The sequence below is a fragment of the Carassius gibelio genome, chromosome B3, assembly GCF_023724105.1.
Source record: "Carassius gibelio isolate Cgi1373 ecotype wild population from Czech Republic chromosome B3, carGib1.2-hapl.c, whole genome shotgun sequence".
NCBI classification, from domain to species: Eukaryota; Metazoa; Chordata; class Actinopteri; order Cypriniformes; family Cyprinidae; genus Carassius; species Carassius gibelio.
Genome location: NC_068398.1, coordinates 25,939,465 through 25,952,268, shown reverse-complemented (window position 1 = coordinate 25,952,268; position 12,804 = coordinate 25,939,465).

The following is a 12,804-nucleotide window of genomic DNA, read 5'->3' as shown; positions in this document are numbered from 1 at the left end:
TACTTTCTCAAAATAGCCAAGCTTAACTATTATTTCTGTAGAATTTTTGTTAGGCTTGCTAGCTAATTTAAGTAGTTTGTTTCTAAGGGAGAAAGCAACAATTTATATTGTAATGTAATTAAATGGCTTGTAGGTTTTGAATAATTCAGAATATGCAGTCTAAGAAGCATAGAGGCGTTATAGAGGAATCTACTGTATATGCGATCGATGGACATTTATGCATAATGTGCATTGACCCTCTGCCCTTTGACACCTCTGTCCAGTTCATACTGCTTAGAAATGGGCAATTTAGGGGTCAAGCTGGGGTCGTATCCGGCATGGACCACCCATCCATGTGCACAAAATCCATTCAAGTCAACATATGTTTGAAAGAAGACCCCAATAAGCATGTGCGATAAATGACCATAAAAAGAGTCATAAAACAGACTCAAACAAAGCAATCTCTTTGCTGTCCTGTTGAAAGAAGGAATTGATTTTATTTTTTTTGTAGCTGACCTTTTCCAGCGTAGGAATCAGTTTAACAGTAAACGACTCTCGTGCACAAAGAATCACTTTCAGCTGAGAAAGAAGCTTACGAGAAGATTCCCTCTTGTGTGGGAGAGCAAAGGACGAGCCAGACTATTAGACTTCATCAAACAAATCTCTATGCAGCTGTTTTAGTCAGAACTGGAATGCTTTGACCTCAATAAATCATGTGGAAATATTTGTTCTTCTCATACAGATGTTACAGAATAGATTGATTCAGAGGTGTAGAAAGCCAACCGAAGCTATTATTTAATGATCTAAATGATTTGAAATTATTATTATTTATTTTTTTTTTTACCAAAAGAGGGCACTGTTCTGAAAGAAATGGCAGTCACATTCTTTTTTTTTTGTGTGTATCTTTTTTTCTTATAGAATTTGTTAATAGCTTATATTTTTTTTATTTTCCGTTTTCATTTTCCTGTAAGTTTATTGACATTTAGTTTAAGATAATTTAGTTATGTGCTTCTGTTATGTCTTTTTTATAGGTGTTTCTATATTTATATATTGCTTCAATTGATTTCTATTACAGTTTAAGTAATTTTTAGCAGTTCAACTTAAAATTATTTTTGATTTTTAAATTATTGTTCTTGTATTTTCTGTTTTATTTTTACTGTAATTTTTGTTTATGGTATCATAATGTGCTTTTTTCATTTTTTATAAGTTTTTTTATGTTTATTTTAATTAATATTTTATTTAGGCTTTAGGAACTTTAGAAATTTAAAGTAAACTTATTTTTCAGTTTGTTGCAACATTTCTGATGATGCTTTAAGTTTAAATTTGTTACTGAAAAATGTTATTGTTTTAGTTTAACAATAACAGCACTTGTGGCAGGTGTGTGTAAACGCAACTAACTTTCATCATCTTGGTCAGTCTGCATCACGTCCAAGAAAAACCTGTTTGTTGCTGCACTGGAACAATATGCATTGTACTGTATTCATTGTACTAATTCAGCACTTCACACACAAAACGAAAACAAAGAAGTATGTTTATTCCAGTGGCAATCAGTCCAATTTCTCCTTTTCTTGCATAATTTCTTGCAGTCTGTAGCCTGTGCGTTTCAACATTTTGCGAGAATCTCAACAAGCATCTATTATTAGAAGCAAAAAGTTGTGTTTTTTATATTCCACGTTAAACATAGATATTTAATCCTTATCTAATCCATACCATCTCCTTATTATGCATGAACACATCGTGAACCTTATTGATTTGATCCAGTGGTTCATGTTAGGTTTATTCCATCAACTGTAAAAGAAAGATCTGTGTGTGGTCACTATTCACACACAAATAATCAAAGTGTTTAATCTGATCCATTTCTGAACTGTTTGCACATGCATTTATTTAACACAAGCCAGAAGATAAAACATTTTGAATTGGACTTCCCCTCTGGCTTCTTCATGCAGTTCTATTGTAAAAGACCAAAGTAAGCCGGCCCTAATCATCAAGACTGTTAGTGGAGGCTTAGATGCACTCGATTGGTTCGGTGAATATCCGCAGGTACTATTTTGGTTTATATAACATGGGAACAGAGGGTCAGTGTGAAGTCAAAAGCATCTATATTAACTGCCGAATAGGTATAGTTGTTGGTGTATGGGTGTAGTTGTATAAGACAGGTCTTTGGGTTTAGACAGACGTGGAACCATAATCATTGGTCATTTTGACGCCCACATGAGCTCTTGCTGCTAAAGACGTCATTACTCAGTTTTTTTGTTAAATGTACATTGAGTTCCACCAGTCTTCAAAGACACATGAGTGCAGCATATGTGAAAGCGAGCCACGCTGCAGTGACAAATGTTAATGTAGCAAATTAACAGTTCCAATCATTCCATCATTTTAGCATTAGGTCATTGTAATATCATTCTTAAACGTTGCCCAGATGTTCAGAGTTGGCCTTCAGAATCCCATGAGGAGATATAGCATGCACGTTTGCTCTTTGGCCCGCAGTGGAGCGCTGCTCTCGAATGGAAATTTGCCTGTACAGATTTATGCTCTATAACTTAGAGATCAGCAGATAAACTTCCCACAAACGTTTTTCATTCATATCTCAGAAATGAATACTTTATTCAGCAAGGATGCATTAAATTGATTAAAAGTGAAGTCGTTTTTTATTTCCTCCAACAGTTGTGAAAAAAAGTATTGCGTAATCCAGATTACAAATATCCTACACATGCCTTGAAGACATACATCTCTGTCGTATCACATTTGTAAAAGTGTTTTTACCACAAAATAAATGAGGTTTTGGACAAAATCAATAAATATATGTGGTTGCATACATTATTAATTTCCTATCAGTTGAAATGCCATGACCAAGGTATTTTTTTATGAGTATTTTAGACTAGTACAGATTGGAAAACAGCCTTAATGGTGAGTTGTCATTTAGCTTTACTCACAGTAACACACATTTATTTAAGCTTACTAAATCAGCCTGTACATTTTGGACTGTGTTTGCATTAGTCCTCTTGAGAACATTATGTTTTGCTCAGATGGGCCTAAGTGGTGCCGTCCATTATTTGCCTAAATGAGCTTCAAATTATAGCGGATAACGTGTGTGTCCCAAACAGATTCATGAAAGGAGTGTGCTGAAGAACAATAAAACATAGTTCCATAATATAGCCTAATGTGTCTAGATGCCCGGTGTGCATCATAATTTTCACTTCCTTTCAAAGACCGCAGTCTAAGTTCAAAGTGCCCATCCTCTATAAAGACTCTTGTGCTTTACAAACCCTCTTTCGTAAAGTGTTCTGCAGGGTGAAGGGTGAAGAAATGTGTTGAAAATGATACTCGCAGTAGTCTGGCTCGTATCACTGTCAGCATATTTTAGCCAAATTACCCTGACCTCACTGTGCTGGTCTAATTACGCTCTATGACTGATTACATCTCGTAGTTTTGGTTTTATAAACCAGGTACAATTGCTACATGTCTGGTGATCTTAAAAGATCCTCCTAACACTGTTAATGTTTACATTTTGTTCATTTGTATACATGCATTTGTTAAATGAACTCTCAGTGTGTTTTTGATTTGGGTGTGATGGAATAAATACAAATTCAGTCAGGCTCATTCCTAATGACAAAAATACACGGAAAACACATCCCCACTTTATATTAGGTGGCCTTAATTATTATGTACTTGCATACAAATTTGTGTTCAAATTGCAAAACCCTTTTGCTTCAGTAGAGGTGGGATACTGGTAAGGTTAGGTACTGGTTTAGGGCTATTGGTAGGTTTAAAGGTGGGTTAAGGTGTAATGGATGGGTCAACAGTGTGACTGTAATTACAGAAATTATTTACAGATCTAATTTACAGTTCTCTGATGTCGGTTAATGATCACATTGACATGCAGGTAAAAAAAACAAATAAATTATTTTTATTTTCAGTGTTTAAGTGTTCAAATGATTTAGTTTTATTTATTTTTTATGATTAATTAATTAATTAATAGCTTTTTATCAACTCACAAATGCTCTGCAGTTCTTAAATTAAGCCCAGTTTGGGAAATCCATTTACATAAAATGAGTTACTATGTTACTAACCACAGTTTTCATCATATAATCTATAATCAGTAACAGATAGCAATTTGCAAGTAATCTCCCCAGCAGTCAGCAGCATTTATTGTCCATTCGTACATTTGTTATGAGAAACTGAACAGTGGCTAAAGAATCAGTTACAGCAGATCATACTGAAGATCTTTTATGTCTATGTCCTCCTAAAGCAACATCCGTTGCTTCAAAAAGTTTTTAAAGTACCTCCAAACCTGCTCTTCCACCATCTGTGCCATGTGATTTGCGTAATTGAAGTCGATTATAGTCTCCTCTTCAGCTTATAAAGTTTATGTGACAAACCATGACTATCAAAGGCATTTCTATCATTCATAGGGTCACTAATATCTGTGCCATGTGAGCTGCATTATTGTAGGTTCAGGACAGTCTTCTCTTCAGCTTGTAGAGTTCCTGCGACACCATAGGGGTTTGAGGTTATTGATCTGCATTGGTCAGATCGCAGTGTGTGTGGCATCAAATGGGTTGAAATGAAATCAAATCTGCTGCCAGCAAGGTAGATGTGAAGGACATCGTGCCTCTGGAAAGAAATGCCTCCTGAAGCTTGTGCGCTCTGCATTTGAATTTATTGCATAAGTCTGTAACTTTAAGGGAAAATGTGGTCAGTATGAATATACAGTGGCATGCAAAAGTTTGGGAACCCCTTGCAGAATCTTTGAAACAGTAAATAATTTAAACAAAATAACAGATCATACTAAATACATGTTCTTTTTTATTTAGTATTGTCCTGAGTAATATATTTTACATAAAAAGATGTTTACATATAGTCCGCAAGACCAAAAAAAAACCAAACTAAAATTATTATAATAACCCCATTCAAAAGTTCGAGAACCCTTGGTTCTTAATACTGTGTGATTACCTGGATGATCCACAAATGTTTTTTGATGGTTGTTCATGAGTATCTTGTATGTTCTGAACAGTTAAACTGAGCAGCCAGCTCCTGCAGAGTCTTCAGTTTTCCAGCATCTTTTGCTTATTGAACTCTTTCCAGCAGTGACTGTATTATTTTGAGATCCATCTTTTCGCACTGAGGACAACTGAGGGACTCAAACACAACAAAAAAGGTTCAAACATTCACTGATGCTCCAGAAGGAAACAAGATGCATTAAGAACCAGGGGGTGTAAACTTTTGGAATTTGAAGAGCAAGGTAAATTTTACTTAATTTGTTGTGGAAACATAGAAGTATCTTCTGTTGCTTCCGGAGGGAAGTACTAAATGGAAAAATATATATATTTAAACAAAATAAGAAACATTCGGACATCTTCATCCTGTTTTCACCCCGGCTCTTAATGCATCATGTATCCTTCTGGCGTTAACCCTCTGGCGTGCCTGCCATCCAATAATTGAAAAATGTTTTGTGCTTGCTTACTTTTAATCAGAAATAAATGGTCAGCTTTCCAATTATAAATATAAATACAAAATATAAATCATAAACGTGTTTTTTTTTCAGCCACAAAAAGACACCAGTTAAACACAAAGTGTCACATAAAGTCACATTTACCTCAGGAAAGACATTCATTGTAAATAAACATGATAGTCAGCTATAAAAAAATAACTCTAAAGAGCAGCAATTATATAAAATGTATTATATTTTACTTAACCTTGATTAAATCCGTCATGGGAATGTGCAGGGAGACTTCAGATTTAAAAACGCAGACTTGTTAGGAAATGTTTACTCAATGAAATCATGGCTCGGTGGCTTCACTTGTTGTGATGTCTTAAGCAATTCAGTTCAGTGTTAGTAGTTGTGGACGCTCATTGTCTACGCCAGACGTAGTTGCACCTGATCGTGTGCAAAGCCCAGCTTAGGACTTACGCCCAGTTTTTTTACATCTAGCTGGAGCAACCGGCCCCTGGAGTCTAAGGGTATTTTTGGGTCCTGGATAAGTTTTGTCATGCCCTGACATTTGTGTTTTTTTTCAGTTTCTTATAAACATCGAAATGACTGAAGTCTAATCTCACTGTAATCAGCACAAACTGGGCTATAATAATATGTGATTGTGTTTGAGTCCCTCAGTTGTCCTCAGTGCGAAAATATGGATCTCAAAATCATACAGTCACTGCTGGAAAGGGTTTGAAAACATGTAAAAGATGCTGGAAAACTGAAGAATCTGCAGGAGCTGGTCGTGGATCATCCAGGTAAATACAAACAGTTTTAAGGACCAAGGGTTCCCAAACTTTTGAATGGGGTTATTTTAATAATTTCAGATTTGTTTTGTTTTTGTCTTGAGAACTATATGTAAACATATTTTATGTACAATATCTTACTAAGGACAGTACAAAATAAAAACATAACTTGATTTTTGTATGATCTCTCTTATTTTGTTAAAATTATTCACATTTTCACAGATTCTGCAAGGGGTTCCCAAACTTTTGCATGCCACTGTACCTAGCATTTAAACATAACATCCAACCTCAGTGTATTTTTGTAATCCTATTTTCATGCCATTGAGCCTGAAGCAGTGCATTCATGTAGAGTAGAAATTACTTAAGACTTTCTTGTATTCATGCTGTGGCATCCTCTCTCCAAAGCATTTCATAAAGCAGGGACCAGGCAACTTTGCCTCACTCTTGACCTTAAAAAAGCCACTTCAGCTATGTCAATGAGCTCTTGTGTTCTCCTGACACAGGTCTCAAAGTCCTGAGGTATCCCAGAATACACTGAGATCTCTTCGCTGCCAGTGGAGTCCAATTATGGAGTGATGTAACTGAGGATGTCTATTACAAGCCTGGCTATTCTCAGTCACACTCACAAGTCTACAAGTAGTAGTCATCCTGGTGATGAGAGGATATGGTGGTCTAATCACAGTTCAAAGTTGTGTGCCACTAACTTTAAATCTTCATAAGAAGGTTATCAATTATGGTGATAAAAAAAAAGTCTTATAAATCTTATAAAAGAATGAATGCTTTAAGAATGATGAATTCGTGGTAGTTGAAAGTACCAAAACTTTGTGGCTGGAATCTGATTCCTCTTTGTAGCCGATTTAACTATGCATTAATCTACCCGTTTTATAAACGCATCTTATACGAATCTGCAGTGCATCGGTAGATCAGGAGACAGTATTCGATGGTCCATTCCTGTTGGAGGCTTGACGCTGAACTGTGTATCACCAGAATCTGAGCTTGTGAAGGGCTGCTGTCTGTGGGGGAGCTGCGAACTTCAGACTGTGGCCTCATGTTTCACTCGTAGCTGAAAGATGCTGTGGTTGACTCCAAAACATGCCCATAAACAAACAGTATTAAGATTAGAGGACATATTTGAACATTAAATTTACTTAAACTCAGTACAATAACAAATAAAATCAATTTGCTATGGAAGGAAATAGGTGTTTCCAGCATCATGCGAAGTGATCGCTGCTGACGCAGCTAACTGACATCTCATCCTTGTGTTGCGTTGTGTAAAGTAATACAATTTACAGCACACTAAAGACATTATTAATTATTTTTTTTTAAACAAAAACCTTTATTTTGCTGAAGAATTGCACCAAATCAGCGGCGCTGAAAACTGCTCTCTTCTGTAGAGGACTCAATAAGTCTGTGCTCTGACTGTAACTCAGCAGCTTGATTATTCATCACAGCATTTGGGTAGAAAAATAATAACCCAGCAATAAAATAAAATAAAAATACCTATCAACTTAGAAACAGAAATACGACCTAGCAACTGGGTAAAAATATGAAAAACAACCCAATTAAATTGACCAACAGGCTGAACACAGCATTTGGGTTAAAAAAAAAAAAATAACCCAGCATTTTTTTGCGTGCAATTTTAAAAGATTGAAGTTGGAAGGTTTTAAAAGGTACACAGTCAGAGAACTATAGCCAGAAAGATTATGCGATGCTCATGATAAATGGATTTTACTTGGTGCTCTGGATAGATAGATAGATAGATAGATAGATAGATAGATAGATAGATAGATAGATAGATAGATAGATAGATAGATAGATAGATAGATAGATAGATAGATAGATAGATAGATAGATAGATACCCTTATGAAACAAAAATATATTGCAGTATATTGGAAAAGATCATGTAATTCTTATATATATTTATTTTTTCCAATATATTGCAATATATTGAAAGTGGCAATCATTTGTATATTTTGCAATATATTATATAATATATGTATCATCAATATATTATTAAATGTATTCAAATATATAAAATATTAGAAAATAAAAAGGGAAAATAATATATTACAATATATTTTAAGAAATATATTGGTAAATATATTTTCCTTTCGTAAGGGTAGATAGATAGATAGATAGATAGATAGATAGATAGATAGATAGATAGATAGATAGATAGATAGATAGATAGATAGATAGATAGATAGATAGATAGATAGATAGATAGATAGATAGATAGATAGATAGATAGATAGACGTTGATGCTATGTTCACTATGATGGAAGACTGCAGTCGTGGTTGTGTAATGCCTCTTGCTAGTGTCTAGATGATGCTTAATATTGTGCCTTACCCTATATTTAAGTTATGCTGAAAATGGATGAGAAGTAAGAACAAAGAGTTGAGTGAAAAAAGCGCAGAAAAGAGGTGACGGGGGAAAGAAGTGGCTGTGTGTGAAAATGATTCGTACGTCAGCTCCTGGCGGGAGTACAAACCCAAGCAGGAGGAGCGAGTCTCTGTACACCATGCTCATGCATATTCCATTCTGTTTCTTCATAAGTCATGGTCCGTCACCTCCACACGTCTCCTCTTGGGTGTCGAGGCAGAACGGAGACATGGAAACCATTCGCATTCCACCTGGGTGATCCGCTGCTGTTATTTTTACACCCGTGAGGCTGGTAAATCAATGGCCATCCATCTGCATGGACACACTGGTCCAACCTGAGTCTACAGGACATTCATACTCCATCTGTCCATCGCTGATGCATTAATGTTCAACAAGACCGTTAACACTGAATGAGTCAGTAGTCATTTTAGTAAGAAGTAGTTTAGCAGATGCTTTGTGTAGTGTAGTGACTTGCTCTACACTTATTGAAAGTTACAGTGGGAGTTCAGGGCTTGCTCCTGGTGGAGATCAAAACAAGACACAGATTACAACATATGGTTCCAAATCATGTAAAATGTTTTTTTAATTAGATTTTTGATTTAAATGTCTATGGTCCTCTTTCCCATTTGATAATTTACAGTATCCAAAGCTATTAAGCTCCAAAATGGTAAGAAAATCACCATAAAAAGGCTGCTACCATTTATTGTTTTTTCTTATTTTTTACAAAAACACTTTCATATATATATATATATATTATATATATATATATATATATATATATATTTTATATATATATTTTTTATATATATATATATATATATATATATATATATATTTTTTTTTTTTTTTTTTTTTTTTTAGAATATCCCATTTTATGTTCCATGAAGAAAACAACAGCACATATGTTTGGAATGATAAGATATGTAAATAATGACAGATATTTCTTTGTTGAGGTGAACTGTCCCTTTAAGAATCGTTAAACAATGTTGTGCAGTGGTAGTTGCTTTACAACACTCATGTACATCATGTATGTACAACACAAAGACATTAAACTTGGTAATAATAGATTCACTCACTGACATAATTTTGTTGCATTCCAGAAGCAGAAGTGAACTGCAGACTGGCAACAGTGAACAGGCATTCCCAGGGCTGAAGACACATTTAGTTGAGAATTACCTTACTTGTTCCTATGCTTTCATCATTGGATGTATGATGTTCTCCCAGGGAGATGGTGTATGCTCTTTGCTCACTCAGTGTACCCACAAACCAGAAGCTGCCAAAACATATTGTGGTTTGCCATGTAATTTTGTGGTGTACGGTTCTCTGTCTCTGTATGCTTCATGTCTGTAGTATGCAAGGTTTCAAATAAGGATAAACAGCATCGGCCAGCCTCTAGCAGCCAAAGAATCTGATGCAGCCAAAATTATGACTGATTAAATAAAGAAATAAATAAATGTTCTATTTAAATTATATTTTGGTATATTTAAACTGGCATATTTTGAAAATACTGTATTCGAATCACTTCTGGCATAGTTTAAGCCAATGTATGTTAAGCTTTGGTAAAGCAAGTAAGCAAATTTAGACTAAGAAAATTTGTCAATTGAAAAGTCACCAACTTATTCACCTCAGCCACTGAAATTTCCACTACTGAAGAAAAAAAAATTCTGTTGGCTTGATGTCACTTAAGTGTAGGGACTTTTCTTAAAGGGGCGGATTCGCCAATAAGACAGGGTGGACAACCATTAAAGGGACATGGACAAACTCTTCTTTTTTATTCAATAAAATTATTGTTTTTATTACCAAATTAAACTCAAACTGAGTAATTTCTTATTCAACAAAATATTAACAGGATAATTTTTTTTTTAAATGTTATGATTTGACAATATTCTATTATCATTCAAATTTAATGAGCAGTGTGCATGGGACATGGCAAAATAACAACCATCCACTTACAAAAAAAATCAAATCAAATCAAATAAAATAAAAAAAATTCAGAAATTTTATCTAAAGAACCAAGTAATGCTTTTGTTATGAATATAATAACTTAGCCAAAACTTAACACACCCTTTCATAGTCATTTTTATTTTAGGTTATCATGGCAAATTAGTTATTTATGTACAGGACACCAAAAGACACACAGTGATATTGACCCATACTGTACATATATATGAGTGAAAGAAGGAAATCTGATCTCGGATATTGATCACGGTTGCTTGTGGCTGTTGTGGTCAACTGATAGATCATTTCGATCTTACAAGTACAATGTCTGTCAGAACATTAAGAACTCTAGTCATTTATTACAACAAAATTAATATATAATAATTTAAAATAAAAAGTAAATTTATTTGTAAAAAAAAAAAAGAAAAGAAGAAGAAGATGTCTATGGTATACCTTCATTTAGATTAGTTAGGTAAATGTGTCTGTGTGTGTGTGTGTGTGTGTGTACCTGGTTTTCAGTATGTTATGGAAACCAAATGTCTCCACTAAAGATAATAATACTACTCATTTTTGTCCTTGTGGTGGCAATTTTTGGTCCCCTGAGGAAACAAGCTTATAAATCATAGAGAATGAAAGCTTTTGAACATCTAAAAAGCTAAAGTTTTGTGTAATACGGGAGGTTTAGGGTAAGGGGAAATAGAATATACAGTCTGAACAGTATAACAACCATTTATATGGAATAAAACATGGAAATACAGCGTGTGTGTGAATCTCATGAGAGTTGTAATGAAAGACTAGAGTTCATAATGTTCTGACAGACATTGTACTCAGAAGATCAGAAATGATCATTTAGTTGACCACAACAGCCACAGTCAACCGTGATCAATGGCCGAGATCAGATTTCCTTCTTTTTCCACCATTTCTATGCCCAGTGCATAACTGAACGCCACACACAATATTGGAAATCCGCCCTGTGAATCTGATGAGCTATTAAACGAGAGTGATGATTTTGACATTTGTAAAAACTGGCTTCCTGTAAACACACAGATGTATTTGTGGGTGGCCGTGTGTGACAGAGGGTCGGCGTTAGTGCGCTTGTGTGTAGTTTGGAGTGTCTTGCAGTAAGACCTCGGTTTCCTGTGTTGATTGAGGGCTTTATTGCAGAGCTATTGTACCCAAACATTGTCTTTGGCCCCTGATTTCAGATCCACCACAAAGAGTATGTCATTGCCAACCTTTGTGTTTCCTCAGCTGGAGGATAACCTCTATAACTCTCGTCTATTATAAAGAATCTCGCGCCCTCCTTCTCTGTTCTTCCCCCTTCATCGTTCAGCAAAATGCACATTTCTGTCTTCATATTTCTCGCAAAATGGCTTTCTCTCTGCTGTAAAAATACAATGTCTATGCGTGTCTGAGACCGATTTGGTCGAAGGCTTGATTCTTACAGGAAACGTTACGCTTATAATGCCTGAGTAATGCGTTTCAGGATCCAGACTAAAAATGACCAGTGGGCCACTGACTCCAAAAATGAAGGCATTTATGAGCCAAAGGACTGTTTGAGATGCCAAATTACAGAATCACTCAGTGTAGATGGTTATATCCTTAATTTGGACATGCTGTGGAATTACTTATAATTTAGTGACTCGGTTGACAACACAGTAACTGCTTGAACAGTGAGTGAACTAGTGATTGGGGATTTAAAAGTGTCAAATTCAAGATTATTTGGCTGATTTGTCTCAAAATAGTAATTAGTTTGTGAATTGGACGTTACGGGTCAAACTGCGTTTGCTGTATGTAAAACAAGGACATAGAAGGGTGAAATATAAATCACTTTCAGATATGTTTTGTTCCAACTTGACAAGAAAAAAAGAATTCAGCCGACTTTAAAGAGTTTGAGCATTTAAAGCGACAGACAGCAAAACTGCAGAGTGTTGTCTGTCATCGCTTTAGTTATCTTTTATATGAATTGTTTTTGATTTGAACAGGCTTTAACTGTTTTTAAAACTGAAAAAAGCAAAAGTGCCAGTATCTGTATATGAGTATTTGTACTAAATTATACGAGAAGTGGCCACTGGTTGGAATTGTAATGATGGATTTTAAATTACAGAAACCATACAGCACAGTTGTGTGTGACTGAATCTATATGAGTCTGACTAAAGGGGTGTTTACATGGAACCATTTTCAGTTTAAACAGAAAATGTTTTAAGCGTTTTGGCCGTTCATTTACACAACTGCAAACTGGGGGCCTGAAAACGTAAACTTTTGAAATTGATTTCACAGT